The sequence below is a fragment of the Triticum urartu genome, chromosome 4, assembly GCF_003073215.2.
Source record: "Triticum urartu cultivar G1812 chromosome 4, Tu2.1, whole genome shotgun sequence".
NCBI lineage: Eukaryota > Viridiplantae > Streptophyta > Magnoliopsida > Poales > Poaceae > Triticum > Triticum urartu.
Genome location: NC_053025.1, coordinates 512,872,696 through 512,879,484, shown reverse-complemented (window position 1 = coordinate 512,879,484; position 6,789 = coordinate 512,872,696).

The window sequence follows — 6,789 nt, the reverse complement described above, 5'->3', positions numbered from 1 at the left end:
AACTATTTTCATTGGGTGTGTAACCATATAAGGTTTTATTCATGTAAACAGAACAACAATTTATTCTCTTACTTAAATGAATAACCGTATTACAATAAAGATGATCAAATCATATTCATGCTCAACGCAAACACCAAATAACACTTATTCAGGTTCAACACTAATCCCGAAAGTATAGGGAGTGTGCGATGATGATCATATCAATCTTGGAACCACTTCCAACACACATCGTCACTTCACCCTTAACTAGTCTCTGTTTATTCTGCAACTCCCGTTTCGAGTTACTAATCTTAGCAACTGAACTAGTATCAAATACTGAGGGGTTTCTATAAACACTAGTAAAGTACACATCAATAACATGTATATCAAATATACTTATGTTCACTTTGCCATCCTTCTTATCTGCCAATCACTTGGGGTAGTTCCGCTTCTAGTGACCAGTCCCATTGCAGTAGAAACACTTAGTCTCAGGCTTAGGACCAGACTTGGGCTTCTTCACTTGAGCAGCAACTTGCTTGTTGTTCTTCTTGAAGTTCCCCTTCTTCCCTCTGCCCTTTTCTTGAAACTAGTGGTCTTGTCTACTATCAACACTTGATGTTTTTCTCGATTTCTACCTTCGTCAATTTCCGCATTACGAAGAGCTTGGGAATCATTTCCATTATCCCTTGCATATCATAGTTCATCACGAAGTTCTACTAACTTGGTGATGGTGACTAGAGAATTCTGTCAATCACTATCTTATCTGGAAGATTAACTCCCACTTGATTCAAGCGATTGTAGTACCCAGACAATCTGAGCACATGCTCACTAGTTGAGCGATTCTCCTCCATATTTTAGCTATAGAACTTGTTGGAGACTTCATATCTCTCAACTCGGGTATTTGCTTGAAATATTAACTTCAACTCCTGGAACATCTCATATGGTCCATGACGTTCAAAACGTCTTTGAAGTCCCGATTCTAAGCCATTTAAGTATGGTGCACTAAACTATCAAGTAGTCATCATATTGAGCTAGCCAAACGTTCATAACGTCTGCATCTGCTCCTGCAATAGGTCTGTCACCTAGCAGTGCATCAAGGACATAATTCTTCTGTGCAGCAATGAGGATAAACCTCAGATCACGGATCCAATCCGCATCATTGCTACTAACATCTTTCAACACAATTTTCTCTAGGAACATATCAAAATAAACACAGGGAAGCAACAACGCGAGCTATTGATCTATAACATAATTTGCAAAATACTACCAGGACTAAGTTCATGATAAATTTAAGTTCAATTTAATCATATTACTTAAGAACTCCCACTTAGATAGACATCCCTCTAATCCTCTAAGTGATTACGTGATCCAAATCAACTAAACCATGTCCGATCATCACGTGAGATGGAGTAGTTTCATTGGTGAACATCGCTATGTTGATCATATCTACTATCTGATTCACGCTCGACCTTTCGGTCTCCGTGTTCCGAGGCCATATCTGTATATGCTTGGCTCGTCAAGTATAACCTGAGTATTCCGCATGTGCAACTGTTTTGCACCCGTTGTATTTGAACGTAGAGCCTATCACACCCGATCATCACGTGGTGTCTCAGCACAAAGAACTTTCGCAACGGTGCATACTCAGGGAGAACACTTCTTGATAATTAGTGAGAGATCATCTTATAATGCTACCGTCAATCAAAGCAAGATAAGATGCATAAAAGATAAACATCACATGCAATTAATATAAGTGATATGATATGGCCATCATCATCTTGTGCTTGTGATCTCCATCTCCGAAGCACCGTCGTGATCACCATCGTCACTGGCGCGACACCTTGATCTCCATCGTAGCATCGTTGTCGTCTCGCCAATCTTATGCTTCCACGACTATCGCTACCGCTTAGTGATAAAGTAAAGCATTATAGCGTGATTGCATTGCATACAATAAAGCGACAACCATATGGCTCCTGCCAGTTGCCGATAACTCGGTTACAAAACATGATCATCTCATACAATAAAATTTAGCATCATGTCTTGACCATAACACATCACAACATGCCCTGCAAAAACAAGTTAGACGTCCTCTACTTTGTTGTTGCAAGTTTTACGTGGCTGCTACGGGCTTAAGCAAGAACCAATCTTACCTACGCATCAAAACCACAACGATAGTTTGTCAAGTTGGTGCTGTTTTAACCTTCGCAAGGACCGGGCGTAGCCACACTCGGTTCAACTAAAGTTGGAGAAACTGTCACCCGCTAGCCACCTTTGTGCAAAGCACGTCGGGAGAACCGGTCTCGCGTAAGCGTACGCGTAATGTCGGTCCGGGCCGCTTCGTCCAACAATACCGCCGAACCAAAGTATGACATGCTGGTAAGCAGTATGACTTATATCGCCCACAACTCACTTGTGTTCTACTCATGCATATAACATCAACACATAAAACCTAGGCTCTGATTCCACTGTTGGGTTTCGTAGTAATTTCAAAAATAAATTCCTACGCACACGCAAGATCATGGTGATGCATAGCAACGAGAGGGGGAGAGTGTGATCTACGTACCCTTGTAGATCGACAACGGAAGCGCTAACTTGGTTGATGTAGTCGTATGTCTCCACGGCCCGACCGATCAAGCGCCGAAACTACGGCACCTCCGAGTTCTAGCACACGTTCAGCTCGATGACGATCCCCGGACTCCGATCCAGCAAAGTGTCGGGGAAGAGTTCCGTCAGCACGACGGTGTGGTGACGATCTTGATGTTCTACTGTTGCAGGGCTTCACCTAAGCACCGCTACAATATTATCGAGGACTATGGTGGAAGGGGGCACCGCACACGGCTAAGAATATGATCACGTGGATCAACTTGTGTCTCTAGGGTGCCCCCCTGCCCCCGTATATAAAGGAGCAAGGGAGGAGGAGGCCGGCCCTAGGAGGAGGGCGCGCCAAGGGGAGTCCTACTCCCACCGGGAGTAGGACTCCTTCTTTCCTAGTCCAACTAGGAGAAGGGGGGGAAAGGAGGGAAGTGGAGAAGGAAGGGAGAGGGGGGCCGCGCCCCAAACCCCTTGTCCAATTCGGACTGGGCTTGGGAGGGGCGCGCGCCACCTCCTGGCTCCTTCCCACTAAAGCCCATTAAGGCCCAATACTCTTCCCCGTATTCCCGTAACTCCCCGGTACTCCCAAAAATACCCGAATCACTCGGAACCTTTCCGATGTCCGAATATAGTCGTCCAATATATCGATCTTTACGTCTCGACCATTTCGAGACTCCTCGTCATGTCCCTGATCTCATCCGGGACTCCGAACTCCTTCGGTACATCAAAACTCATAAACTCATAATATAACTGTCATCGAAACCTTAAGCGTGCGGACCCTACGGGTTCGAGAACAATGTAGACATGACCGAGACACGTCTCCGATCAATAACCAATAGCGGAACCTGGATGCTCATATTGGCTCCTACATATTCTACGAAGATCTTTTATCGGTCAGACCGAATAACAACATATGTTGTTCCCTTTGTCATCGGTATGTTACTTGCCCGAGATTCGATCGTCGGTATCCCATACCTAGTTCAATCTCGTTACCGGCAAGTCTCTTTACTCGTTCCTTAATACATCATCCCGCAACTAACTCATTAGTTGCAATGCTTGCAAGGCTTAAGTGATGTGCATTACCGAGAGGGCCCAGAGATACCTCTCCAACAATCGGAGTGACAAATCCTAATCTCGAAATACGCCAACCCAACATGTACCTTTGGAGACACCTGTAGAGCTCCTTTATAATCACCCAGTTACATTGTGACGTTTGGTAGCACCCAAAGTGTTCCTCCGGCAAACGGGAGTTGCATAATCTCATAGTCATAGGAACATGTATAAGTCATGAAGAAAGCAATAGCAACATACTAAACGATCGGGTGCTAAGCTAATGGAATGGGTCATGTCAATCAGATCATTCAACTAATGATGTGATCCCGTTAATCAAATGACAACTCTTTGTCCATGGTTAGGAAACATAACCATCTTTGGTTAACGAGCTAGTCAAGTAGAGGCATACTAGTGACACTCTATTTGTCTATGTATTCACACATGTATTGTGTTTCCGGTTAATACAATTCTAGCATGAATAATGAACTTTTATCATGATATAAGGACATAAATAATAACTTTATTATTGCCTCTAGGGCATATTTCCTTCACTACCCCCATTTTGCGGACCGTGTCCTGATATATCAGGTTCACACTGCTGCCGCCGTCCATCAGGACTCGCGTAAAGTGCTATCCGTCAATCATCGGGTCTAATACCAAGGCAGCCCAGCCTGCGTGCCGGATACTTCCGGAGTAATCCCGATGGTCGAAGGTGATTGGTTTGGACAACCAGTGGCGAAACTCCATTGTGATAGGCCGCATGGCACGTATCTCCGTGGGTGCCACTTTGTTTCTCCCTTTTGTCACGTGTAATACGTTTACTGTTTTGACTTCTTGTGGGAATTTCTTCTATTCCCCAGTGCTTTGCTTGTGAGGTTCATCATCGTCTTCACTTGGTGTATCCAGCCCCTTGCGTTCGGCATTGAGTTTGCCGGATTGCTTGAAGACCCAACATTCTCTATGGGTATGATTTGCAGGCTTACCAGGGGTGCTGTGGATTTGACATATCTTGTCCAGGATTTTGTTTAAGCTGGACAGTTCGTCCCTGTTATCTTTGAGAGGCAGCTTTTGCTGACCCCGCCAAGAGCGTTTGAATCCGGCGTTAACTGTCGTGCTCTTCGGGCTGGTTTCCTTATTCCGGCGCTGGTCTTTGCTGCCTCGTGGCTTCCCGTTTCCATCCCTGACTTCGGATGTACTTGGGTCGCCGGTGCTGCATCTTGCCAACCAGCTGTCCTCGCCTGCGCAAAAGCGGGTCATGAGGCTTGTTAATGCGGCCATTGTTCTTGGATTTTCCTGGCCAAGGTGTCTGGCGAGCCATTCGTCTCGAACGCTGTGTTTAAAAGCTGCTAAGGCTTCGGCATCGGGATAGTCGACTATTTGGTTCTTTTTAGTAAGGAACCTGTTTCAGAGTTTTCGGGCTGACTCCCCGGGTTGTTGAGTTATATGACTTAAATCATCTGCATCCGGTGGTCAGACAAAGGTCCCTTGAAAATTTGCCCGAAAGGCGTCCTCGAGCTCTTTCCAACTTCCAATAGTGTTTTCGGGGAGGCTTTTGAGCCAATGCCTGGCTGGCCCTTTGAGCTTGAGGGGTAGGTATTTGATGGCGTGGAGATCATCTCCTCGAGCCATGTGGATGTGGAGGATGTAGTCCTCAATCCAGACCCCAGGGTCTGTTGTTCCGTCGTATGCCTCTATGTTTACGGGTTTGAATCCCGCTAGAAATTCATGGTCCAGCACCTCATCAGTGAAACATAGGGGGTGTGCGGCACCCCTGTATTTGGGTGTGCCGTGGTGTTCGGAAATTTGTTGTGTTGCATTGCTTGCAAGAGCGTGCTTTCTTGGCCCGTAGATAGATCTGGTTGGGCCATCTCTTTGATGCGAGTCCTCGTGTGGATCACGTGCTGGCTTGTGTGCGGCACCGTGTGCCGCTCTATGTTGGCCGTGAGGTCGTCTATCCGACCGGATGGCTGCTTTGTTTTTTGATTGGGGGGGCTCTAAGGCCTCCTCATCAAATTCGGGCAGTAGCTTTCGCTTCGGGTAGCTCTTTGTGTGGCGACTGCCGCCATATTTGTCTGCGGTGTTGAGTACTTTGCTCCATTTGATTCTGAGTGCATCTTCCGCGGTCTTCAGCTTCCGCTTCTGCTTTTTCAGGCTACGCGCAGTGGCGACGAGACTTTTATGGAGGTTCTTCTGCTCCAGGAACTTGTCCGGCGTGAGGTCATCTGGACTGTTATCTTCGCTGGGGACGGGTTGTTCGGTTTGATTATCCAAATTGCCTTGTTCGGACGGTTGCTTGATGCCATGTTCGTCGTCCGCCGGCTCGCCTTGCTCTGTGTCTGGGTCTGTATGACTGTTGTTTCTGTCGAGGCGGGGTTTGGAGCGGCACTTGCGCCGCCGCTTTGACTGCTTTTCGAGGGAACGATCCTTCACTGTGTCCTCCCGTTCCTCGTCGTCGTTTCCTTTGGGTGTGTCCACCATATATACATCATGAGATGAGGTGGCTGTCCAGTGCCCTGTAGGCGCCGGTTCCTGTTCGTCTCCTACATCGTCGTCCATACCGTCGATGTCTTCGGAGTCGAAGTCGAGCATGTCAGTCAAATCATCGACAGTGGCTATGAAGTGGGTGGTGGGTGGGCGTCGAATTTCTTCGTCGTCCGCATCCCAATCCTGCCGGTCATAATCCGGCCAGGACTTTATTGATAAGGAGAGAGACCTTAGTGAGTTCAGTATGTCTCCGAAGGGCGAGTGCTGAAAGATATCCGCGGCAGTGAACTTCATGATCGGCGCCAATCGGATTTGATTGGCAGGGGCGCGGATGGTTCAGAGTTCGGAGGAGAGTCCGGCAATGTGGAGTCACGGGCCTCGCGAAGGATAAGGTTTGTGTTCGGCTCGACCGCCATCGAGGTTGCGACCTTCATGGCGGGGTTCAACCACCCGTCCCTGGATGGCGAAGTTGGCTCCAAATTGAAGGTCGGAGCGATTGCAGGTGCGATCTCCTGAACATTGTCCGGCGGCAAAGCTAAATCATGCCCATCGTGATAGTGCGGCGCACTTGGCAAGGGCTCGAATCCATTGAAGATTAAGTCTCTGCCGATTTCAGCCGTGTATTTTAAACTTCCAAACCTGACCAGATGGCTAGGGGCATAGCTTTCAATCTGCTCTAGATGG